Raw genomic sequence first — 27,605 nt, 5'->3', positions numbered from 1 at the left:
TTTTTGAGGATTCCTTTTGGCACTACAATTCTGTCAAAGACACACAGCAAAGGATCTGGCAGAGTGGATGAGTAGTATCGACAGTGTCTCGAAAGGAAGATACAAGGAAACTATCAACAAGAACAAGGATAACGGAATGTAGGCAAACGAAATCAGGCAATTATGAGGGAAGTAGATTAGGAAATGCGACACTAAAAATATTAGATGAGCTTCGCTATGTGGGCAGCAAATTAACTGACGATGCCCGAAGTTGGGGCGATATAAACTGTAGACGGATAATGGCAAGACAAGCATTTACGAAGAAGAGAAATTTGTTAACATTGAATGTAAATTTATGCGTTAGGAAGTCTTCTCGTGAGGTATTAGTCTGGAGTGTAGCCCTATACGGAAGTGAAACATGGCTTCAGACGAGAAGAGAACAGGAACTTTTGAAATGTGATGTTATAGATGTTTTCCGAGGACTGAATGGGCAGATACGGCAACTAGTGAGAAGGTACTGAACAGAATTGCAGAGAAAATAAAATTGAGGCATAGCTTGACTACAGTAGGGGTTTGGTTGATAGAACACGTTCTGGGACATCAAGGGATCACAAATGCAGTAACGGAGAGAAGTGTGAGGAACAAAAACTATAGAGGGAGACGAGGAAACGAGAACGGTAAGCAGGTTCTAATGTGCATTGCAGTAGTTATTTGGAAATGAAGCGGCTTGGAGGTGCATCAAACCTGTCTTCGGACTGAAGACCGCAACGACGGCAACAACAAAAACAATAACAAAAACGAAACAGGCACTTCCTGGACACTAAGCATTTGATCATAGGAGGGCTGGACCACGCTTGGTGATAGATATGACCACACTGGCGCTGCCTCAACATGGTCGAGCGACTACTTTGACGGGTTTTTCTATCGCACAATTCTGGGTGCACCTTAGTATAAGTATTATTAAACAGTCTGCAGTTAGTTTGGTGGTTGCAATCGTTTTGTATTACAATTTTAGTATTTGTTATTGTAATGCAAATTTCTAGAAACTTGAAATAGATATCGTACTGTCTTACCAATTTACACAAATGACTTCACTTTTTTGTTTACTGTTATCGTGCTGCCGGCCGGAGTGACCGTGCGGTTCTAGGCGCTACAGTCTGGAACCGAGCGACCGCTACGGTCGCAGGTTCGAATTCTGCCTCGGGCATGGACGTTTGTGATGTCCTAAGGTTCGTTAGGTTTAATTAGTTCTAAGTTCTAGGCGACTGATGACCTCAGAAGTTAAGTCGCCTAGTGCTCAGAGCCATTTGAACCATTTGTTATTGTGCTGTCTCTACGTATGAATGGCTCAGTACATTTTCGTTTCTCCTTTCCACCACTTGTTAGCAATGGACACTGACTACGTACAAATGAAATGGTGAATATGATTTTCTGCTATGTTTCAGGAAGTGGAAGTAGCCTTTGAGCCCGTACCCTCTACGCCGAAAAACATTTACGTTACAGAGCACTCTCTAATAAGCTGTTCGGACAACTTTTCTAGCGTCTTATGAGCACAAAATCTCCAGCACACCAAAAAGTAAACAGTGGAAGACCTCACTAAACCTACACTTCTGAGACAGGTGAGCGTGTGCAGCATTATTGGACGAAAATTCTGAAACCTCTGCGCAACCATTAGCAGCAGGAGAAGGCATGAGTCATCCTCTTGTCTGGACAGTAATTCATCATCATATTTTACTATATCTATACCATCTCCAGAACGCTGACCACCGTTGTAGACTGCAGTTTTGACAATGGCTCTTGCAATGTGTGGCAAAGATCCATTATCTACATAAAAGATTTCACTTACAGACGGGAATCACAAGAAATGATGTCGTGAGTTTTCATAATATGCATGTGTGAGTTGATGCAAATCTCCATGGAAATGTGGAAAGAGAACATCAGCACTGTTCTCAATCAACGGTCAGGCGCCCTTGGCCATAGATTCATAGGGCACTGAGTGTTACTACAGATGTTAAATGGGACTGATTACGAGAACTTCGTCATTATCAGCTGCACAAGTATTAAGCACAAACATTTGACATGCCGATGTGTGATGATCTTCGTGGTAGCGGGAAGTGAATATGCAGAGTGAAGTGATTTGTAACAATGGCGTATTATATGAGGTAAAGATTCAAAAGCGTCAGACCCGATGATGACAGCGTAGCTCTGTCGAAACCGGTTATTCAATAAAATGGTTTTCTAGCGATCTTGCCTTGTGAAGTTTTCCTCAGTTACCATACATTACAGATCGCCCGCAGACTGAGCATATCAGGAATATATACACACATCAAAAAAAGTTTTGCATCACCCCGGTTCCGAGAGTTCTGGAACCTCCACATAGAATTGGAATATGATCAACATAAACATCATTTCCGACCTTTTTATTACTCACGAAAACCACGCTTCGCATGTTGTACCACCATACAGCGAGACCTTCAGAGCTGGTGGCCTATTGCTGTACACACCGGTATCTCTAATACCCAAGTAGTACGTCCTCTTGCATTGATGCTTGCCTGTATTCGTCGTGGCATACTATCCAGAAGTTCATCAATGCACTGTTGGTCCAGATTGTCCCACTTCTCAATGGCGATTCGGCGTAGGTCCCTCAGAGTGAATGGTGGGTCACGTCGTCCATAAACAGCCCTTTTCAATCTATCCCACGCATGTTCGATGGGATTCATGTCTGGAGAACATGATGGTTACTCTAGTCAAGCGATGTCGTTATCCTGAAGGAAGTCATTTACAAGGTGTGCACGATGGGAGCGCGAATTGTCGTCCATGAAGATGAATGCCTCGTCAGTAGGCTGCCGATACGGTTGCACTATCGGTCGGAGGATGGCATTCACATATCGAACAGCCGTTACCGCGCCTTCCATGACCACCAGCGGCGCACGTCGGCCCCACATAATGCCACTCCATAACAGCAGGCAACATCCACCTTGCTGCACTCGCTGTCAAAGGTCTTCAGCCTGACCGGATTGCCTCCAAACACTTCTCCGACGATTGTGTGGTTGAAGACATATGCGACACTCTTCGGTGAAGAGAACGTGATGTCAATCCTGAGCGGTCCATTCGGCATGTTGTTGGGCCCGTCTGTACCGCGCTGCATGATGTCGTGGTTGCAAAGATGGACCTCGCCATGGACGTCGGGGGTGAAGTTGCGCATCACTCAGCCTATTGCACACAGTTTGAGTCGTAACACGACATCCTGTGGCTGCAAGGAAAGCATTTTCAACATGGCGGCGTTGCTGTCGAACAACATCGCTTTGGTTCACTCCGAGACGCCTGGACACTTCCCTTGTTGACAGCCCTTCCTGGCACCAAGTAACAATGCGGACTCGATCGAACCGCGGTATTGACCGTCTAGGCGTGGTTGAATTACAGGCAACACAAGCCGTGTGCCTCCTTCGCGGTGGAATGACTGGAACTGATCGGCTGTCGGACCCCCTCCGTCTAATAAGCGGTGCTCATGCTTTGTTGTTGACATATTTTACGTTGTTTAGTGATATCTCTGAACAGTCAAAGGAACTGTGTCTGTGATACAATATCAACAGCCAACGTCTTTCTTCCGCAGTTCTGGAAGCCAGGGCGATGCAAAATATTTTTTGATGTGTGTATATCTCAGAAAATACACTTTTCTGAATGTATGCTTTTTAGATTTTTTCGTGATAACTACTATCAAATCTCAAAAAATTCGACACTTATTTCACACCGGTTATATAAATGGCTGGGCAGAAAACATTTTAGCTGTCTGAGGGTGTTCACAGCTGCATAGTGAGAGGTCACATCGTTAGAAAGTTAAGCAATTTAGGAAGACTTGAAGATTATCAGCACTTGGAGCAAATAGTTGAGCTGACCCTCAACTTATATAAATACAGCGTCTCGTTCACAAATAAACTCGATGTCCTTCGAATTTAGTATTCACTGTCGGTCACTGCAATAGTCATCTACATCTACATCTACATCTACATTGATACTCCGCAAGCCACCCAACGGTGTGTGGCGGAGGGCACTTTACGTGCCACTGTCATTACCTCCCTTTCCTGTTCCAGTCGCGTATGGTTCGCGGGAAGAACGACTGTCTGAAAGCCTCCGTGCGCGCTCTAATCTCTCTTATTTTACATTCGTGATCTCCTCGGGAAGTATAAGTAGGGGGAAGCAATATATTCGATACCTCATCCAGAAACGCACCCTCTCGAAACCTGGCGAGCAAGCTACACCGCGATGCAGAGCGCCTCTCTTGCAGAGTCTGCCACTTGAGCTTATTAAACATCTCCGTAACGCTATCACGGTTACCAAATAACCCAGTGACGAAACGCGCCGCTCTTCTTTGGATCTTCTCTATCTCCTCCGTCAACCCGACCTGGTACGGATCCCACACTGATGAGCAATACTCAAGTATAGGTCGAACGAGTGTTTTGTAAGCCACCTCCTTTGTTGATGGACTACATTTTCTAAGCACTCTCCCAATGAATCTCAACCTGGTACCCGCCTTACCAACAATTAGTTTTATATGATCATTCCACTTCAAATCGTTCCGTACGCATACTCCCAGATATTTTACAGAAGTAACTGCTACCAGTGTTTGTTCCGCTATCATATAATCATACAATAAAGGATCCTTCTTTCTATGTATTCGCAATACATTACATTTGTCTATGTTAAGGGTCAGTTGCCACTCCCTGCACCAAGTGCCTATCCGCTGCAGATCTTCCTGTATTTCGCTACAATTTTCTAATGCAGCAACTTCTCTGTATACTACAGCATCATCCGCGAAAAGCCGCATGGAACTTCCGACACTATCTACTAAGTCATTTATATATATTGTGAAAAGCAATGGTCCCATAACACTCCCCTGTGGCACGCCAGAGGTTACTTTAACGTCTGTAGACGTCTCTCCATTGATAACAACATGCTGTGTTCTGTTTGCTAAAAACTCTTCAATCCAGCCACACAGCTGGTCTGATATTCCGTAGGCTCTTACTTTGTTTATCAGGCGACAGTGCGGAACTGTATCGAACGCCTTCCGGAAGTCAAGAAAAATAGCATCTACCTGGGAGCCTGTATCTAATATTTTCATACCTCGCAAGCCACACGGCGCAATGAACCATCACATAAATCTACTCCTGGGAAAGCCAGATATCTAAGAAATTGTTACTCGGTGGGAGCTGCTTATGAGATCGTAATTTCATGCAATTGCTGGGTGGTGGGGTCGGTACTAAAAAGGGAACCTCCCCATCGCACCCCCCTCAGATTTAGTTATAAGTTGGCACAGTCGACAGGCCTTGAAAAACTGAACACAGATCAATTGAGAAAACAGGAAGAAGTTGTGTGGAACTGTGAAAAAATAAGCAAAATATACAAAAGCGGTGAATTGATGGGTATTCATGGCTGACACCCAAAAATGCCACTACGCCTGAGTATAGAACCCAAAACAAGTTTCATTGAGGTACTGTACCACTGGTCAAATGGACCGAGCAGGTGTTCCAGCCTATTACATTTAGGTCTCTGCTGTCAAAGGCACCAAGTTCTGTAGAATTTTGTACGCTGTACTTCGTAGCACAAACCGTCTATACCAGCGTTTCTCCACCTTTGGCGGGGGAGGGAGGGGGGGGGGGCGAGCTTATCAAAGACGTAATGCTCTTCTAAATAGGAATATATTAGTACTCCACTATACTTTAAGTAATTAACTTTACAGTACTAACTTAGAAATAAGTTTTGTAATCACACTAGTTAACAGCCATTTTACATCTCGGATGTGATATATCAAATAGTATGTATTTTGATGTTTAGAATCCGAATATACCTTTCAAAATGTTCTAGCACGTACCATTTTTTAGCTTTTAAAGGTTTCTTATTTTTCGTATACAATATTTCGCTTTTTGCTGTTTTTCTGTTTTTACGTTTAATTGCTTGTTTTTGATTTTCAGAGGAAACTTAGACTGAAACCTGGTAGTCAAGGGAAGGCAGGATTCGTTTACGATTGTGGACGGGGCTGTAATCAGTTGCTATTGGTTGCCTTTTACAGTTACACACAATTTATTTTAAACTAGCAATTGCAGACTCCACAATAAATAAAAAAAATACCACACGTTATTAATGAAGGAATAAACAATAGTGTTTTCAGTGAGTTACAATTTAGCAAATCACCATTAAATACACATACAGCAGATAATGTTTTAAAAGCAAGCCACTGTGATCTGGGCTGAAAGCCTTACACGCCAGGAATGGCAATAAATTAAAAATTGTTTAAGAACTCGTTGCAATTTACAACTTACAAGTATTGAAATATTAAAGTCGCCACAAGCACAGCAAAAGGCGTGGAATGATGGAGTGTTACACTGAACTACTGGCCATCACACCTCCTTTTAGAACACACATGTCTTAACTAACGGGCCACAGACGGTCTTCCAGGAATCGACCTCTGAGAAGGTTCAGCAACAAACACTTTCGCGAGCGATGAGATAGTCAGCCAAGAGCTGCATTCACTTCACAAGATGGTAACTCAGACTAGTGGCAATCTAACGAATGACTAATGATAATCTAGCTGAAGCTACCTGACGTCCGATAAACTAAATGTACCGATGAGACAATACGCCAAAGCCGGAACCGGCGGTCTGCATTACGTCCCCAGAATACTGTGCTTAGAGCGCCAAGAAGTCGAGGATAGCTAATCAGATCCGCCTTTCCCACTCCACTCGCTGCTCTTCACCTTGGTGGCACTACGAGCAGCAACACGAACCCAAGTCACTAGAGAATCGCGAGATATCACAGTGGTGGAGGTTTCTCTACTTGGATTGAAATGCACTCATCTTAAAGCTTGCTCCGAGCGAGGTGGCGCAGTGGTTAGCACACTGGACTCGCATTCGGGAGGACGACGGTTCAATCCCGTCTCCAGCCATCCTGATTTAGGTTTTCCGTGATTTCCCTAAATCGTTTCAGGCAAATGCCGGGATGGTTCCTATGAAAGGGCACGGCCGATTTCCTTCCCCATCCTTCCCTAACCCAAGCTTGCGCTCCGTCCCTAATGACCTCGTTGTCGACGGGACGTTAAACAACACTAACCTAACCTAACCCTTAAAGCTTGCTGGATCCGGTTTACGACGAGGTCGTGCACCCTCGTGACCACAGCCCTTCCATCCGGCAGTCCATGCGTGACTCCAGCGGTCCCGGCGTGTTCTGGCACTGCGCGGACCTGGCTCTTCCTGAGTCCCCAACCGAACTGGCCCACTCACACGACCCGGAAAAACAACAATGTAGCCCCAAAGATAGGGCAACAGTTACTACATATCGATAACCGCAACTGCTGCCACCAGCGAACTGCTTGCAGAACCGAGTGGCGCCAGTCAACAAGAGAAGAAGGAAAGCAACCGCAACCACGCCAACTAAACCATACCGTCTGGCCTCCAACAGAGGGCGGAAACCTACAAACAGCGCCAAAGCGAGCCGCAGCACGGCTCATAGCCGATCTACAAATAGTCAGTAAATAGTTGGTCTGGTAACCCACTGGTATGAAAGTGAATGTGTCCTGTGGAAGATAGTGCAAACATTTTGTGTTTAAAACTTACACTAAGAAAAATGGCAACAAGTAAATGTCATTGCTGCCTAAACCACCCCGACAACTTTTGTTATGGGTGTGGGAAATTCACTCCAAAAGCCCAAAGAAAACCAATCACTGATTTGGTTAAGAAGGCATATAAATTGTATTTTGATTGTACTGTTGGCGATCAAGATAAAAATTTTGCACCTCATATTGCCTGCATAGCCTGTACTACAGCCCTAACCGAGTGGTTGAAAGGAAAACGTCGAGACATGCCATTCGCTGTTCCGATGGTGTGGTGTGAGCCTAAAGACCATTATTCAGACTATCTGACTGACTATCAGACTGTCTTACAAATATTTCGAAACATTCAAGCAAAATCAGACATAAAATAAAGAATCCAAATGTATTTTCAGTGCATTTGCCTGTTCCATATGATGAGTGGTTGCCTGTTCCTGTCTGGAACTTGAAAGCCACGGAATCAGACACCACGTCAAATGAATCAGAAAGTTTTGAAGATATAGAAGAGTACTGCCCTCAATATCATGACACTTCGCCTCAGCTCTTTAATCAAAAGGAATTGAACGATTTGGTTTGCGATCTAAAACTTCCGAAACAGCAAGCTGAACTCTTGGGGTCGAGACTGCAACAACGGATTCTTCTAGCTCCAGGGACAAAAATTTCCTGTTTCAGATCAAGAGGTGCTTCCTTCGCTCAGTATTTCGATATGCAGAATTCACTGTGTGTTCGTAGAGATGTCAATCGGCTGATGATGCAGCTAGGTGTACAACATATTGCACAGGAGTGGCGACTATTTATTCACTTCAGTAAAACCAGCTCGAAAGCAGTACTACTACGTAATAGCAATGCATTTCCATCGGTACCTTTGCTTTACGCAGTAGACATGGAAGACACTTATGAAACCATGGCTTTGGTGCTAGAGGCTATCAAATATAAGGATCGTGAATGGCAGCTTTGCTGTGATTTGAAAGTTGTTGCACTCCTTACAGGTTTACAGGCTGGATTCACGAAATATTGCTGCCTTTTGTGCCTTTGGGACAGCCGTGACACCAAGAACCACTATACAGTCAAGGAATGGCCTATCAGGAAGTCATACGTTCCTGAAACGTGAATGTAAACAGTACCCCATTGGTTGAGCCCGATAAAATCATTTTGCCTCCCATTCATATCAAGTTCGGCCTTATCAAGAACTTTGTAAGAGCTCTGGATAAAGAAGGTGAGGGTTTCAATCATTTAAAAGAAAAGTTTTCCAAATCAAGTGAAGCAAAACTGAAAGAGGGTATATTTTTTGGCGTGCAACATCCAACCTTTGATACCAAAATCACAGATATCCAATTACCTGCTTGGTCCTCTTTTAAAGCAATTGCGAAGGGCTTTTTGGGTAACAGAAAAGACAAAAACTGTGTTACCATTGTGAATGATTTGTTGGACAACTATAAAAACGTGGGGTATAGAATGTCGCTTAAAATTCACTTGCCACATTCTCACCTTGATTTCTTCCCGGAAAATTTGGGAACCGTAAGCGATGAGCATGGTGAACGCTTTCACCAGGACATTCTTACCATGGAACACCGCTACCAAGGCCATTGGAACCCTTCGATGATGGGTGACTACTGCTGAGGTCTTGTTAAGGAGAGTAGGGAAACGGCAAACAAAAGAAGAGCTCCGTCGTCGCAATTTTCAAAAACCAAAGACGATTAAAGATGAAAGTATCTTCTGAACTAATTTGGATCTTTTATTGGCATCATGCCTATATATGAATTAAAAATACTATTGATTTCAAACGATCTGTATGTTTTATTGTTTGACTTAATTGTGTCAATTTTCGCTATTACGATTTTTTATTCTTCTGTGTATCTAGGAAATGTGGCGTCATAGAGAAAAAACGATTTTACCTGTGTATTCAGCACCCCAAACTTAGGTAAATCCACCTGTTTACAAACCAGATGCAGAGAAAAGTTTAAATTTTTTAACTAGTGTTATTAGTGACTCCATTGTGCTTGGCTTGCAGAGCTTTGTTTTTCGAACGGTAGTTTAATATTGAAAGTAGACATTCTGAGTTCTTCTACTACAGTATATTCAGCTGAGATATGTATTCTGTCTTTGAAGTAGCCAACGCAGAAAATCAGGTTGGAAATGTAATTATTACCCACCATGTTCAATATTCAAAAGGCAACTTATTGCTAAATTGTCTATTGAGTTCACCATTTGCAGTGAAATGTATGAACGCTTCTTCATCGTCAATTAAGAGACCTTTGTATTTTCGCGTGCATTTTGTAAGACAGAGTGCAATAGATAGCCTTAGATTCAGGTTTTGTCAATGTAGCAGGTTACTAATGCGAAATAACAACAAATTTACTTATTCTTGGTAACTTGTAAGGTTGGTAATTTCGTAGATTTAGCGTCAAAATACTATGTTTTTCCTAGAGGCCGTAGTTTTCAAGTTGTTCATGGTGATTGCTCCTACAACTGTACAGAAATTTGTGACTGTACGAATTATTTCGCAAATTCGACCGCTTTTGGTTTTCATTGAGTAGAGTTATTAAGTCACCACCATAGTCGTCCGCTTTGCAGAATGTTAATTTTATGTAACAATTTTGTGAAATCTAATAGAATAAAATAAAAAAATATGTCGTTGTATTCGTCTGGCCCTCTAAGTACGAAAATACTATGCTTGTAAGGGCTAAGCTGGGATCGAATTGTCAACGTAACCTAAGGATATCACACACACCCACGAACGAGGCAGGATTCGAACCTGCTACCGTAGCGGTCGCTCGTTTCCAGACTGTAGCACCCAGAACCGCTCGGCCACCCCGGCCGGCTGGTGGAGGTGTGTTTGAAGGTCACTTTTGTACGTTTTTCTTGGATTCGAAACCCGTGATCTTCACTGAAAACTTAACCGAGAACAAAATTTAACTACAGTAAATTTCGCACAGAAGTGTCCTGTTCACTTTTTCTGTAAGATTAATAGTTCGGGCCACAGCTATCGAGAGAATTTGAAAACCTCGCGCATGGTGTTGGAGTCTCTAGCATTGCGGGTTGCACAGAGCGACATCGGTAAAGGCAGCTGAATGCTATTGATAGAACATGTTGAAAGGGGTAGTGATAATTTTGACTGAAAATTAGATCGCGAATACAAAAAATTGTCACCAGTTATGCTCTGTAATAACTTAACTGGGAAATGCCGATCAGTACTTCTATCCCGAATTTTTTTTCAATGATTGCCGCAGCAAGCAGAACGAGTTTCATACAGTATACATCGGAGGTAGATTAAGTCATATATTTCCAGTATGGTTTGTGCTACAAAATGGCCCACGGTGTCAACATTAACGCCTACCCTTTGCTCTACAAACGTTATATACTTGACGTACAGTGTATTGGTGAAAGTAATTAATAATGAAAAGCTATCACATCTCTTACATTGATGGTTATTGAAATGCAATAGTAATGAGTGCTTTCCCCTTTCCCGACAGGCAATGAAAGTAGCAACTGTTGTTATAGAAGAAAGATCCCCATTAGAAGTTAGGTGCGTGACAGCAACTGCTGTGTAAACGTGCCCTCTGTGTGTTTAATTCATTTTAACACAATTCCAAACTCTGATGGAGAAAAGACATTGATGAAAAAAGTGGAAATAATCAATCATAAATACTCTCAGATGTTCCGCTTAGCCGGTCGGTGTGGACGAGCGGTTCTAGGCGCTACAGTCTGGAACCGCGCGACCGCCACGGTCGCAGGTTCGAATCCTGCCTCGCTCGTGAGTGTGTGTGATATCCTTAGGTTAGTTAGGTTTAAGTAATTCTAAGTTCTAGGGGACTGATGACCAAAGAAGTAAAGTTCCATAGTGCTCAGAGCCATTTTTTTTGTTCCGCTTACGTGAACGAGAAAGATATAGAACGAAAAGACAGCACGATTTGCATGCTGTGCTGAGTCATCAGTCAACGGCATTTTATGGCATTTTACTAACATATGGAATTGTAAAAACTCTCATTTTTACGCCACCGTGAGACAGCAGAAGTCGTACTAAAACCATCGCAGTGCAAAACTAGTAGATTAAAAATGAAAGTTGCAATCAATATTTCCGCCATTTTATCCGTTTCATGCCCTTTATAGCAAATAGAGATGTAAATGACCCTGCACCTATTTGTAGACAGCGATGACGCAGTTGGTAAACTCAGAGGTATGTTAAAATCTGGCTGCAGCCTTCCCAATCATAGCTATTGTTCTCTTCTTAGTGCATTCCAGTGTCGCACGCTATATTTACAAAATTGAAGTACATTGTTAACAAAACCAAAGTAGCAGTCTGCAACAATAAAATGTAACTATAACAAGAAACGTTTTCAGTTGAGTGGTTAATTGGCAAATAATGCGTACTCACAAGTGCTTCATTTTCACAAACACTTATTTAACCATAAAAGTGAATTTTTTCAGGTGGAAACGTGATTGTTATGAACATCAGTTATGAATATCTAATAACTGTAGGCACTTACCGTTATTGATATGACCCTTAAGCCTCCGTTATGAGCTGAAGTTTTTAAATTGACTAAGGTATTCGATTTTTACGTACGACGTCTGTTGGAATTGCATGGTACTGCCTTTATGTGGTGGTATGTTGAAATAGTTTGCCCGCCGGAGTGGCTGAGCGGTTCTAGGCACTTCAGTCTGGAAACGCGCGACCGCTACGGTCGCAGGTTAAAATCCTGCCTCGGGCATGGATGTGTGTGATGTCCTTAAGTTAGTTAGGTTTAAGTAGTTCTAAGTTCTAGGGGACTGATGACCTCAGATATTAAGTCCCATAGTGCTCAGAGCCATTTGAACCATTTTTGAAAGAAGAAAAGCAACTGGCGTTACTCCTAATGCTTATCAAAGGCTTAATCGTCTCTACAAATCAGCTATACTTAGCTGCAGAGCTGCCAGTCTGGGCTACGTAACTCAGAGAATTCTAAGAAGCATGGAGATTTTGTGGTAAGGTCTTATGGGAGTAATCTGCTGAGGTCATCGGTCCCTAAGCTTACACACTACTAATCTAACTTAAACTAACTTACACTATGGACGATACACACACCCATGCCCGAGGGAGGACTCGATCCTCCAACGAGGGAAGCCGCACGGACCGTGACAAGACGCCCTAGACTGCTCGGCTACACCGCGCGGCTAAGAAGCGTGGGATTCCCATTTAATCGCCGTCTTTTAAAATCATGGCAACGCCTGCCTTGCCTAATTCCTAGTACTGACGCCCACTTACACTGAAGCTGTCGACGCGTGATCTAGACAAGTGCTGTCTCATTAGCATATACAATTACATCGAGTGTCGGACATCTAGTTCGGCTTGCGCCGACGCGGCACCTGCCTCGTGGTCGTAAATCAAACTTCTGCTCCCCGCGGGCTTCAGCCGAACTCGCACGCAACGACGCCTCCATCCACCTGCTAAAGATTGGCCAGGATCTATCGAAGCGGTTTCTGTACCTATGCGACGTGAATGTTGTGTTCCCACAGCATCGCAAGAAATTAACACCTTGTCACTAGTTAAGGGTAGCTGCAGATCGCCTGTTAACGCATTTGGATTTCGTTTGTAAGCATTACTAATGGTGAAACTTCCTGCCAGATTAAAACTGTGTGCCGGACCGAGACTCGAACTCGGTACCTTTGCCATTCGCGGGCAAGTGCTCAAGTAGACGAGGTACTGGCCGAAGTATGAGGAAAGGGCGTCAGTCGTGCTTGGGTAGCTCAGGTGGTAGAGCCCTTGTCCGCGAAAGGCAGAGGTCCAGAGTTCGAGTCTCGGTCTGGCACACAGTTTTAATCTGCAGGAAGTTTCGAGTACTGGTGTTGTCACCTGAGAACCACACACACTGTTGTAGTGGCTTAGTGAGAGGAGCTGTATTGAAAATGGCGTACGGGCTGAATGTGTCCTCATCATCTTGCGTTGACCTTCAGTAAACCGTGAGAATTACATCAAATAGTGACCAATTGTTTCTACCAAAAAGTGATTATAAAGTCGAAGTGTCGATAACACGCGTTCGCGTCTACCATGCCGGCCAAGACAGGGCAGTGTGAATCGCGTGTTCACATTATTATTTCGATGTACTGGTCCTGAGTTCAGCTTAGATGTACACTACTGGCGATTAAAATTGCTACACCACGAAGATGACGTGCTACAGACGCGAAATTTAACTCACAGGAAGAAGATGCTGTGATATGCAAATGGTTAGCTTTTCAGAGCATTCACACAAGGTTGACGCCGGTGGCGACACCTACATCGTGCTGACATGAGGAAAGTTTCCAACCTATTTCTCATTCACAAACAGCAGTTGACCGGCGTTGCCTGGTGAAACGTTGTTGTGATGCCTCGTGTAAGGAGGAGAAATGCGTACCATCACGTTTCCGACTTTGGTAAAAGTCCGATTGTAGCCTATCGCGATTGCGGTTTATCGTATCGCGACATTGCTGCTCGCGTTGGTCGAGATCCAATGACTGTTAGCAGAATATGGAATTGGTGGATTCAGGAGGGTAATAGCGAACGCCGTGCTGGATCCCAACGGCGTCGTATGACTAGCAGTCGAGATGACAGGCATCTTATCCGCATGGCTGTAACGGATCGTGCAGCCACGTCTCGATCCCTGAGTCAACAGATGGGGACGTCTGCAAGACAACAACAATCTGCACGAACAGTTATACATTTGGTTCAAATGGCTCTGAGCACTATGGGACTAAACTTCTGAGGTCATCAGTCCCCTAGAACTTAGAACTACTCAAACCTAACTAACCTAAGGACATCACACACATCCATGACCGAGGCAGGATTCGAACCTGCAACCGTAGCGGTCGTGCGGTTCCAGACTGAAATGCCTAGAACCACTCGGCCACCACGACCGGCACGAACAGTTCGATGACGTTTGCAGCAGCACGGACAATCAGCTCGGAGACCATGGCTGCGATTACCCTTGACGTTGCATCACAGACAGGAGCGCCTGCGATGGTGTACTGGTGTACTCAACGACGAACCTGGGTGCACGAATGGCAAAACGTCATTTTTTCGGATGAATCCAGGTTCTGTTTACAGCATCATAATGGTCGGATCCATGTTTCGCCACTTCGCGGTGAACACACATTGGAAGCGTGTATTCGTCATCGCCATACTGGCGTATCACCCGGCGTGATGGTATGGGGTGCCATTGGTTACACGTCTCGGTCACCTCTTATTCGCATTGACGGCACTTAGAACTGTGGACGTTACATTTCAGATGTGTTACGATCCGTGTCTCTATCCTTCATTCGATCCCCGCGAAACCCTACATTTCAGCAGGATAATGTACGACCGCATGTTGCAGGTCCTGTACGGGCCTTTCTGGATACAGAAAATGTTCGACTCCTGTCCTGGCCAGCACATTCTGCAGATCTCTCACCAACTGAAAGCGCCTGGTTAATGGTGGCCGAACAACTGGCTCATCAGAATACGCCAGTCACTACTGTTGATGAACTGTGGTGTCGTATTGAAGCTGCATGGGCAGCTGTACCTGTACACGCCATCCAAGCTCTGTTTAACTCAATGCCCAAGCGTATCAAGGCCGTTATTACGGCCAGAGCTGGTTGTTCTGGGCACTGAAATCTCAGGAGCTATGCACCCAAGTTGCGTGAAACTGCAATCACATGTCAGTTCTAGTATAATATATTTGTCCAATGAATATGTGGTGTCACCGCCAGACACCACACTTGCTAGGTGGTAGCCTTTAAATCGGCCGCGGTCCATTAGTATACGTCGGACCCGCGTGTCGCCATTGTCAGTGATTGCAGACCGAGCGCCGCCACACTGCAGGTCTAGAGAGACTTCCTAGCACTCGCCCCAGTTGTACACCCGACTTTGCTAGCGATGTATCACTGACAAATTACGCTCTCATTTGCCGAGACGATAGTTAGCATAGCCTTCAGCTACGTCATTTGCTACGACCTAGCAAGGCGCCATTATCATTTGCTATTTATCTTGTGATGCATGTACCGTCAGACCGATGTTCACCAATTATGGATTAGAGTTAAGTATTCCAGAAGCTACGTACCTTTTTTGCTAGTATAATTACTTTACCTGTTCCAGACCTCACGCCAGCCTGCGTGAGCCTAAACGCGTGCCTTTCGGCTATCTCATAGTGGCTTGGCTGTCTTGCCAAGTCGCAACAGAATACCCGTTTATCATCTGCATTTCTTCTTGGTGTAGCAATTTTAACGACCAGTAGTGTACTTGGAATGCAGATGTGGGCTACTATTAACACCAATGCACATAATGCAATCTATGTAAGTCTCTGCACTGCTAGAGGAAGAACTGATTGTTCGTCATTCCGTACAACAGCTGTACTGTCCTTCTGGGGAGGCAGCTTCCCCCACCATGAGAGCTGCTCTCTTTTGAGTTCAAAACTATATCTCTCTTAACAGTGGCGACTCATATCTGCATTCCAAGTAGTGTTAACGCATTTTGTGGAAAATAAACACACCTTGGGCGTGTTCGCTCTCTTTGTCGCCAGTGATTCAGGTGGGTCAGTACAAATTCGTGGAACACTTTGTAGCTGCTCCTTGTGACGTAGTGGGGTAGATAGAGTGGGAAATCATCCGCTCGACCTTCAGTTTGCAGACCTGTGGGGGAGGTAAGTGTATGACTACAATTCGGAGACCTACCTTCCCTCGCACGTCTACCCCACACATCTCCCTCCTCAATCTTGTTGTACTCCTAGCACAATTTATCCACTAAAACGAATTTTTTGTAGGAAATTTAATGTAGTTTAATTTGTAGTTGGGAATAATTTTGCTAGAAACCTCGGGTTTCGAGTTATTTGAGAAAAACGTAAATGTAAAATTAGAGAGATTCGAGCTCGCACAGAGGCTCTCCGGCAGTCGTTCTTCCCGCGAACCATACGCGACTAGAAGAGGAAGAGGAGGTAATGACAGTGGCACATAAAATACCCTCCGCCACACACCGTTGCGTGGCTTTCGGAGTATAAATGTAGATGTAGATGGTGCTGTAGTATACAGAGAAGTTGCAGCATTAGAAAATTGCATCGAAATGCAGGAAGATCTGCAGCGGAGAGGCATTTGGTGCAGGGAGTGGCAACTGACCCTTAACATAGACAAATGTAATCTATTGCGAATACATAGAAAGAAGGATCCTTTATTGTATGATTATATGATAGCGGAACAAACACTGGTAGCAGTTACTTCTGTAAAATATCTGGGAGTATGCGTACGGAACGATTTGAAGTGGAATGATCATACAAAACTAATTGTTGGTAATGCGCGTGCCAGGTTGAGATTCATTAGGAGAGTCCTTAGAAAATGTAGTCCATCAACAAAGGAGATGGCTTACAAAACACTCGTTCGACCTATACTTGAGTATTGCTCATTAGTTTGGGATACATACCAGGTCGGGTTGACAGAGGAGATGGAGAAGATCCTAAGAAGAGCGGCGCGTTTCATCACAGAGTTATTTGGTAAGTGTGGTAGCATTACGGAGATGTTTGGCAAACTCAAGTGGCAGACTCTGCAGGAGAGGCGCTCTGCATCGCGGTGTAGCTTGCTGTCCAGGTTTCAAGAGGGTGCGTTTCTGGGTGAGGTATCGAATATATTGCTTCCCCCTACTTATACCTCCCGAGGAGATCACCAATGTAAAGTGACCCACCATCACCCCAACGCTCACGCCTCCAGGGGAGAATTTTTAGTATGTTTTTAGGACACGCCCTCTCAGCACTGTGCAAATATTTTCGCTAAACGGTTTGTTTCCCCAGTGTTCCTTTATTAAATGGGCCTGTACGAATATTCCACGTACCTCAATATCATTCATTCCTGGAGTAGTAGTCTTGTAAGTTTCGCAGGAGGACTTCTGTGGAGTTTGGAAGGTAGGAGACAAGGTACTGGCGGAAGTAAAGCCGTGAGGAGAGGTTGTGAGTTGTGCTTGGGTAGCTCAACTGGCAGGCCAATTGCCTACAAAACGCAGAGGCCCCAGTTCGATTCTCAGTCTGGCATACAGCTGTTACCTACCAGGAAGTTTCAAAATTTGTGTTAGCTTCCAAAATGTACTTACTTCAAAATGTATTTAACTTGCAACTGGCTTTTCATATACATCTACCTATTTTAACTTACTGATTGTTGGTGCATATTAGTATACTAATGTAGTAGACACACTACTAAATACAGTGTTAATCAGATTTCTCTAGAAACTTACGCTTTTGAATGCCAATTGAGCTGTACTTAGGTACAAGACCACGTTGTAGACTGAAACATTTTTTCACATTTGGAAAATCTTCACTATTCCAGAGTAATTCTTGTAACTTTAGAAAAAGACTGCAGCATACAAAAAGTTAATGGTATCGACTAAAAATGGAGTAAGGAAATATATTAAAAATATTTTCCACGGCTTGCTAGAGGGTAAAGCCTGGAAGATGTTCTGAAGTACAGGACTTAATCATTTGCTGAATGCTGTTTATTTTTAATCAGAGATATTGCTGCCGTACTTGCAAATTTGTGCCGCCCAGAGAAACAAGTGTCACCCCTGGCACTAATTGACAGCATTATCTACAACAGCGTGTTCGGACTGCCTCATGGGAATCAGCTTGTCTGGGTGGTACCACAATTATTTTTGACAGTCATAAAAGCTGCCAACGGATCTTTTGCTATATAGGCGAGTATGAAGAGGGTCGATAAGATGAGCAAGTTGTCGCCGATTCTTCGACATTGGAAGCCTAAACTTAAATAAATAAATAAATGTCGTGTAACTAGGGCCTCCCGTCGGGTAGACAGTTCGCCGAGTGCAAGTCTTTCGATTTGATACCACTTAGGCGACTTGGCATCGATGGGTATGAAGTGATGATGATTAGGACAACACAGCACCCAGTCCCTGAGCGGAGAAAATCTCCGATCCAGCGGGGAATCGGACCAGGGCCCTGAGGACTGACATTCTGTCGCGCTGACTACTCAGCTCCCCGGGGGCAGACAGCCTAACCTTGTAAGTACCTAATTGGAAGCATAAACTTGTAAATACCTACAAAATTGTATTTTTGAATAATACAAGAAAGTAAGCAAATAAATTAGAACTACTGTCAGCCTTAGGAGAGCCAGTCCTGAGAACATCTGGTGAGCAAGATGTTTGAGACAGGCAAAATACCCTCAGACTTTAAGAAGAATATAATAATTCCAATCCCAAAGAAAGCAGGTGTTGACATATGGGAAAATTACCGAACTATCAGTGTAATAAGTCACGGCTGCAAAATACTAAATTGAATTCTTTACAGACGAATGGAAAAACTGGTAGAAGCCGACCTCGGGGAAGATCAGCTTGGATTCTGTGGAAATATTAGAACACGTGAGGCAATATCGACACTACGACTTATCTTACAAGAAATATTAAGGAAAGGCAAACTTACGTTTCTGGCATTTGTAGACTTAGAGAAAGTTTTTGACAATGTTGACTGGAAAACTCTCTTTCAAATTCTAAAGGTGGCAGGGGTACAATACAGGGAGCGAAAGGCTATTTACAATATGTACAGAAACCAGATGGCAGTTACAAGAGTCGAGGGACATGAAAGGGAAGCAGTCGTTTGGAAGGGAGTGAGACAGGGTTTTAGCCTCTCCACGAAGTTATTCAATCTGTGTATTGAGCAAGCAGTAAAGGAAACAAAAGAAAACTTCGGAGTAGGTATTAAAATCCATGGAGAAGAAATAAAAACTATGAGGTTCACCGATGGCATTGTAATTCTGTCAAAGACAGCAAAGGACTTGGAAGAGCAGTTGAACGGAATGTACAGTGTCTTGAAAGGAGGATATAAGATGAACATCAACAAAAACAAAACGAGGACAATGGAATGTAGTCGAATTAAGTCGGGTGATGCTGAGGGAATTGGATTAAGAAATGAGACGCTTAAAGTAGTAAAGGGGTTTTGCTATTTGGGGAGCAAAATAACTGATGATGGTCGATGTAGAGAGGGTTAAATGTAGACTGGCAATGGCAAGGAAAGCGTTTCTGGAGAAGAGAACTTTCATAACATCGAGTATAGATTTAAGTGTCAGGAAGTCGTTTCTGAAAGTGTTTGTATGGAGTGTAGCCATGTATGGAAGTGAAACATGAAATAGTTTGGACAAGAAGAGAAAAGAAGCTTTCGAAATTTGGTGCTACAGAAGAATGCCGAAGATAAGGTGGGTAGATCACGTAACTAATGAGGAGGTATTGAATAGAATTGGGGAGGAGTTTGTGGCACAACTTGACAAGAAGAAGGGATCGGTTGGTAGGACATGTTCTGAGGCATCAAGGGATCACCAATTTAGTACTGGAGGGCAGGGTGGAGGGTAAAAATCGTAGAGGGAGACCAAGAGATTATACACTAAGCAGATTCAGAAGGATGTAGGTTGCAGTAAGTACTGGGAGATGAAGAGGCTTGCACAGGATACAGTAGCATGGAGAGCTGCATCAAATCAGTCTCATGACTGAAGACCACAACAACAACATATGGCTAAGCGGGTCAATCTCTGCACCTTAGCAAGCTCCGTAGCTGCAACCCGCTGTTCTACCTTCTTCCACCACACAACAACGAGCAAGTAAATTCCGTAAGGTGTGGATTTCGACGTCAATATAGTAAACGTCAACAATACACTTTACAGAATTAACTTTGGCGGGACAACACAGACATATGTGAGCTACATAGCACAACGGTGTGAGGTCACTTACAAGCGGCGTACTCTAACAGTAACGGTTAAAGTCGAGTAAAAATTATTTTGAAATACAGGCTTGTGCTTATTCTACCATCCAACAAGGTCATTTACCTGTAGAGTCCTGCACTGATGTAATAATCTACACGGACGAAAAAAATTGCAACATCAAAAGATAATTAATATAGAGGAATAAAATTTCGAGGAAACATTTGTCTAGGTAACATATTTAAGTGAATAACATTGCAAGATCACAGGTTAATGTCAACGCGAGGTAAGACATTACAAATGTGAAATGCTGGTACACATATAACCGGTATAACCCACAGAATGTTGAATGAAAGTATGCAAACGTGTATGCATTGTCTTGTAGAGATGACAGGTGCCAGTTTGTGAGATGTAATTACATGTCTGTTGCTCTTGGGCGGACAATACGGGGACAGTAATTGCTCTTTGTGGATGACACTGGATTTGTCGTCCAATAATGACCCATGTGTGTTCGGTTGGAGACAGATCTGGTGATCCAACAGGCCGAGGCAACACGTTGACACTCTGTAGAACATGTTGGGTTACAACACCGGTACGAAGGCGAGCGTTATCTTGTTGGAAAACACACCTGGAATGCTGTTCATGAATGGGAGCACAAGAGGTCGAATCACGAGACTGACGTACAAATTTGCAATCATGGTGTGTGGGATAACCATGAGAGTTCTCCTCCTGCCATACGAAATCGCACCTCAGACCATAATTCCGCGTGTAGATCCAGTGTGTCTAGCACACAGAGACGTTGGGAGCAGGTCTTTACTGGCCTCATCATAACTAACACACGGCCTTCACAGATACCGAGGCAAAATCAGCTTTCATCTGAAAACACAACAGACTGTCCTACAATGAGGTCTGGCTCGAAAACTCTGAAGTCACAAATGGCGGTGGTTTGGGGTTAATAGAATTAACGCTTGCAGCTGTCCTTGGCGCAAGCGATTTACACGTTCGTTGTGTCACTGTGGTGCCAACCACGATGCTCTTTCTACTCAGTGGTGCCACGTGGCCGCCCGAAGCTCGATTTTCTTGCGAGCGCATATTCCCGTGACCAACGCTACCAGGAATTTCGTAGAGTTGCTACATTCATGCCAAGTCTTTCTGTAATATTGCAGAAGGAACATCCAGCTTCTCGTAGCCCTATTACAAGAACTCCTTCAAGCTCAACGAGCTGCTGATGGTGCATCTTTGTAGCCTTAAAGGCATTCTTAACTAACATCCTGTCATCACATCCAGTCTCAAAGGTAACTAACGCTCACGACCGTTACGGCGTGTATTTGAAGCAAAATCTGATTTCCTTCCTCGTAGTGGCGCTAGTAGCGCACATGCGATTTTTATTTCAGTCAATCTATGTTAGTTAGTTAATGTATCTTGAGCCTGCAAAAGTAGAAGTTGTTGTAGAAACAATAATGTGTATCAGGCAATATATAGTTCTGAAAGGCTTCGCAGGAGAGCTTCTGTTAATTTTGGGAGGTAGGAGACGAGGTACAGGCAGAAGTGAAGCTGTGAGGACGCGGCGTGAGTCGTGCTTGCGTAGCTGTGAAGGTAACAGCACTTGCCCGCGAAAGGCAAAGGTCCAGAGTTCGAGTCTCGGTCGGTACACAGTTTTAATCCGCCAGGAAGTTTCAATATTATGACCTGTAGATGTACAACATGGGTAAGAAATGTGTTAGGTAAAAAAATCAAATATTTTGTAAAAACAATGCGTGTCCACGCGTTCAGTACTTACACAGAAGTTTGTTCCAAAACGCAATACCGTGTTGTACATTATTTTCTTATTCGTCTTCGAAGTGCAATTCTAGAGTTTCATTTAAGTCATTGAAACACAGCGGTATGGAACAGCTTGAGGCAAAGTTCTAGATGTTGGACTACTGCAGTGTGGGTATACCGAAAATGTTATAATTATTGTGTCTTCCACAGTATCGTCTGTTCGGCGACTTGTGATGCGGTCTATAGATTCGTTTCAACTTCAAATATCGATTGCACGCATGTGAAGTTTTCTTGATAAGCGGCCTTCATGGGTGGTAGAGCAGTCATACATGTGTTTTCAGATGATCTTTATTCGCTTTTAGCCGTCAAACATGCAGCACTTGTCTTAGTAGTATTCGGTTACTGTCCATGAGTCGAGAGATCGTGCATATTTTAGCGGTAGAGATTTGGTTTCTTGTGCATTTGAGTACAGCATTCAAGTCAATAGGCGTGCAGAATGGCACAGCAAGCACATTTCGATGACATACGTGTCAGAATCATTGGTGGGCTAGAAGCTAAGTGCTAGCAGCGCAGAAAGGACTAGGATAAAAGGTCGACCGTTGAGTCACTCTAAAGCTGTACAAGGCTACACGAGGCGGAAAACATTCGGTGTTGGACAATCAAGGTCGACCACGTGTTATAGAGCCCCACCAGGGTCTTTGTCTTGCCTTAAGAGCGAGAGGATACCAAACCAGCAGTGCACTTTCCTCAATACGATGCCTGTCAACAGCCTCTGTTGCACATAAGTCATCACGCGGTGTATCGCAGCTTCTATAGATTCCTCTGTGTCCTCGTTAACATATCGCACAGAGCCACGGGGCGGCGCAAATTATCTCTTGCACATCGTGAGTGAATCAAGAAATAGCAATGTGGTGTCCCGTTCAGAAGTGTCGCACCTTAGCCTAGAGAGAGGATTGTCTGCCAGTACTGTAGAACAAGAACGACAGCGCTAGAATTCTTGTTTGGACTGGTGTCAGTTTTGGAGAGCTTCCAGTACTACCTACTGCAACATTATGCATGTCTCTTTCGGGGTATAAAGGATGATTCAAATGTACACACTTCGCGGGTGTATTGTATGCATCAAAATAAAAGTAAAACGCATAATAAAATGTTGTCTGAAATTGATTTATTTCTGAGTAATGTAGTAGAGTGGGGATCACAAGCGCAACCCGGACAACTCATAATTAACTCTCAGAAAGCAACAAAAGGACCAGAAATTCAACTCAGCTACGTACTGCACGTTTACCCGAAAACATGTGCAAAATTATGTCCACATAGACGAACAGTGGCGTGCTCAACTCCCTCCCGCTCTCGGAGTGTTGGAGGCTCCGTTCATCTCATTCTGCACAGTTTCACAGGTGTGCTGCTTTCTCAACTGCAAAACCGCACACGAGGTCACGAGCTCCTTGAGACGGCCCCAAGGGTAGAAATCCGGAGATCTGGTGGGTCCTGCACCAGCTGTCTACTTGTAGCGATAAGCAACACTGAGATACTCTTTTGCCTCGCGACTAGAAATGTGCAGTGGTAGCGTCAACAAAGTAAGATCGGTCGGTACGCAGGCGAACACGACGCGCTAAAGCCTCTATTGGCCCACGATACAATGCTTACCACAAATGACATTACACACCATATCTCGCAAATAAAGCAACATCAGGCAAAACTTCATTTAACACCTTAAACTAACTTACGCTATGGACATCACACGTACCAATGCCCGAGGGTGGACTCGAACCTCCGACGAGGGTGGACGCGCGGACCGTGACAAGACGCCTAGATCGCGTGGTTACCCCGCGCGGCTATGGATGACAAAGTCCTAGTTCACAGGGTGTGTAAGTAGGCTGTTTAGGTTTTTATGTTGGTAACGCCACGTAGCGCTCTGTATGAAAATCACTGACAGTGCTGTGTGCAGTCAGTGGTTGGTTTGCATTGTTGGAATATTTGCTATTGTAGTGTTGGACAGTTGGATGTGAACAGCGCGTAGCGTTTCGCAGTTGGAGATGAGCCGCCAGCAACGGTGGGTGTGGGGAGAGAGATGGAAGAATTTTTAGAGCGGACGATCTGGACGTGTGTCCATCAGAAAGAGTAAATTTTTAATACTGGATATGATGAACTGATATATATTTATATATGACGACTTTTGAACATTATTAAGGTAAATACATTGTTTGTTCTCTGTCAAAATCTTTTATTTGCTAACTATGCCTTTCAGTAGTTAGTGCCCTCAGTAGTTAGAATCTTTTATTTAGCTGGCAGTATTGGCGCTCGCTGTATTGCAGTAGTTCGAGAAACGAAGATTTTTGTGAGGTATGTGATTCATGAAAGGTATAGATTATTGTTAGTCAGGGCCATTCTTTTGTAGGGATTATTGAAAGTCAGATTGCGTTGCGCTAAAAATATTGTGCGTCAGTTTAGTGTTGATCAGAATAGGTAAAGAGAGAAATGTCGGGGTACGTTCAGTTCTGCTCAGCTGTTTGAAAATCAAATAACGTAAGAGGTTTACCAGCACTGTCATTTATAATTTTGCAAAGGGGGTGTTGCAGGTGTAGTAACTGCAGTGCGAGTACACTTGAGGCTTGTGTGGTCAGCTCGATTCCCGGACTTCAACTCGATTAACATGTAAGGTTTTCACTCTTAACAACGGTGCAACCACAGGCCATAACTCACTTCCTGAAGACGTGTGACGTGGCTGTTCTTTCACACCTCCTAGTGTTTCTATATACTACTACTTTCACATGATGCACACCATGCACATGCCTGACTAAACAATACGAGTAGCCTATTGTATTTAATAGTCGTAAGCCTTACTTTACCTCAAAATTCCCGTGAAACAGAGGTTATCAACTCGTTACATTTTCCTACAATCTCTGCTTCAATCATAGGATCGGAGAAATGTTGCGAGATTTTAAACTGGCCACGTCGGCCATAATAAAACTCATAAAAACATTTAAGGGAACCAAATCGATTGACTATAGTGAAGACAACATACAAGGAAACTACAGAATAGATTTTGTTTAACACAACTAGAATCCAGTTCTGCTTGTGAAATATCACGATTATTTCGCAACTTGACGTTCACTACCTCGGTACTGAAAACCTCTTTAAATTGTAGCACGTCTATCTTCAGCTCGGTGATAAAAAAAATTCTGCAGTTCGCTGTTACTACACCCAGATGATTCATTATTTTCCACTTAAACACAATGGGTCGGTGCAAATGAAAAGAATCAGTATTTTATCTTTGTGTCGGTCAGACGACTGTTCACTGACCACTCAAGTAGTCACTCACCACTTCTGCAGCACCTTCTCCCGACTCCTTCACTCACCCTCACCAAATTTCACTTTTCGTCCCTTTTCGCTCGATAGTTTTTGACCCTCCTTCAGTATTCACCTGGTTAGCATTCCCTACAGTAAAACCACTCGACTGCATTTTACAGTAATATTAATAACGATCTGCTAGGATTGGCGTGGATGTTCTCCCTCTTTGCGAAAATTCGGAGACACCATCGTTAGACCAAGCACTGTCTCTTTCTCAGGTCCTGCCGGCGGTGGGATGTTTCCAGAGGCAAAAATATTTACGTGCTGTCTCATTAGGCTGTTATCGTGTTAGAGGTCACTGGGATTGCTAAGCCGAGACTACGTCGATTAGACCATCAGCAGGCCGTCTCGCTCAGCTTGTATGCGAGTTCCTTGTGGTCTCGAAAAGGCGCCCACCTGCTGGAAATATTCATACACCCGGTTTTCACTTCCCGTCTATCTTTTCCCCCTTACTCCCATTTTGTACTATTAAAGTATTACAGAAGCAAGTTCAGTATTGAGAGACGTTATTGCGAGCCTTGCTGACCAGGCTCATCGACAACATGGAGAAAATCTTCCATTGCTAGGCAAGGACGTCATACCTTGTATTGGCGTTCTGTATGCTATCGGCGGGTGGACGCTCACGCACTTTAAAGGCCGGATTGTCAGTATGCCTAGTTTTCGTAGCGCTGTCACGTGCCGCAGTATTGCCAAGGCACTTAATTCATGGATCTGCATGTTGGATGGTGATACTGTCAGTCCACAGCATATTCAGTACTTCATGTGATACGTTTTTCTCAGGGCTCGATGACTTGGTGGACACCGAAGTCTGCATTTTGGCTATTCAGGAAACGTTCTACCTGGAAAATCACCTCCTCATCATTCTGCAATTGCCTGTCACGCATTCCGGAAAAGAGGAAGATGTCGCTGGGTACCATGTCAGGAGTGTGTGTGGAGGAGGCGGAGGGGAGGGTAGCCCAAAGAAGCAACATGTGTAACCGTGTCCTGTGAAGTATGATACGAGGTGCTGTCGTAGAGAGAAGCACTCCATTGGACAGCCTGACACACTTTCGCTCCATAAAATCTCGTAACCTCGTTAGCGGACTTCTGTAGTATAATTCTGCGACGGTTTGCCCTTGTCGCGAACTGTCCAGCGCAGCACAACAGTCCTAAAAGAAAATAACATTCAGCATCACCTTACCCGTTGATGGTCTCGTTAAGACGCCTACTTGCGGGAAATATCCATACCACTTTGTTTTCACTTCCCATCGATCGTTTCCTTCCTTGCTCCCATTTCGTCGTTTTTGGTGGTGGTCAGTCCTCTGTTTCCACTAACTGCTTTGCTCGTTTATCTCAGGGTCATAACAATACCCTCAGCACTCATCTATGGTGATCAGGTGGCTAAAGGATTCATCTCTGTTGCCATCACACTAGGGACGGGAAAAATTGAGCGATTGAAACCGATACCGGTATTTTAGCTGTGAATAACCGGTATTTTCCATATCTCTTTCGTCTCGGTTATAACAGTTTTTTAGTTTTTTAATAACAGGTATATGAATTCGCCACGGGAGTAGGGGCTAAATTTCTGGACTTTAAATAAAATTTTCTTTTAAAAACGAGTAATGTTTAGTTGAAAAATTTCCATTCGTTTGAAATACTGGCTTATTGTAGAGTACTATTTCAATAACAATGACGACAGTTAGAAACTAGTAACAAGCAGATGACATAAGAATCGGTACGGCACTGCTGAGGCAATAATGTTCCTACTGCTATGTGGCGTGGCCTATTTTACACCAAGGGTCACGAAACTACGGCTCATGTTATGTTGCGTATGGATTCTGCCAAATCGCCTTTACAAATACCGCACACGGGCCATTGTCTCGTACTATCCTGCTAGAAATTCATTCGGTGACATGCATTCAGCACTGTCAGTTCCAGGCTTTCCTTGAACAAATACGTTCTTAATTCTGTGCCCACCTTATCACATAGCACTGAGGTTCCTCAGCTGCGGTAAAGTCCTGTTTCAGTTTTACAAATAAACGCTTTCCTGACTGAAAATGATAGAGCTGATCCACAGCTGTCAAATGCTGCATGGCTATCAAAGTTGTCATTTTTGGTGGACATCACAGTCCACTCTCATGAACTGAACTTGAAACTTCTGGGAAAACATAACCTCGTCTGCGATTTCTACAGAATCAATTAAGGATTTCGAAGAAAGCTGTCAGTGTTCCTCATTTCCATTTCAAAATGTTTTGGCTACAATCCCTGAAAC

Source organism: Schistocerca serialis, chromosome 1 (assembly GCF_023864345.2).
Source record: "Schistocerca serialis cubense isolate TAMUIC-IGC-003099 chromosome 1, iqSchSeri2.2, whole genome shotgun sequence".
Taxonomy (NCBI): Eukaryota; Metazoa; Arthropoda; class Insecta; order Orthoptera; family Acrididae; genus Schistocerca; species Schistocerca serialis.
This window is presented reverse-complemented; position numbering follows the sequence as displayed.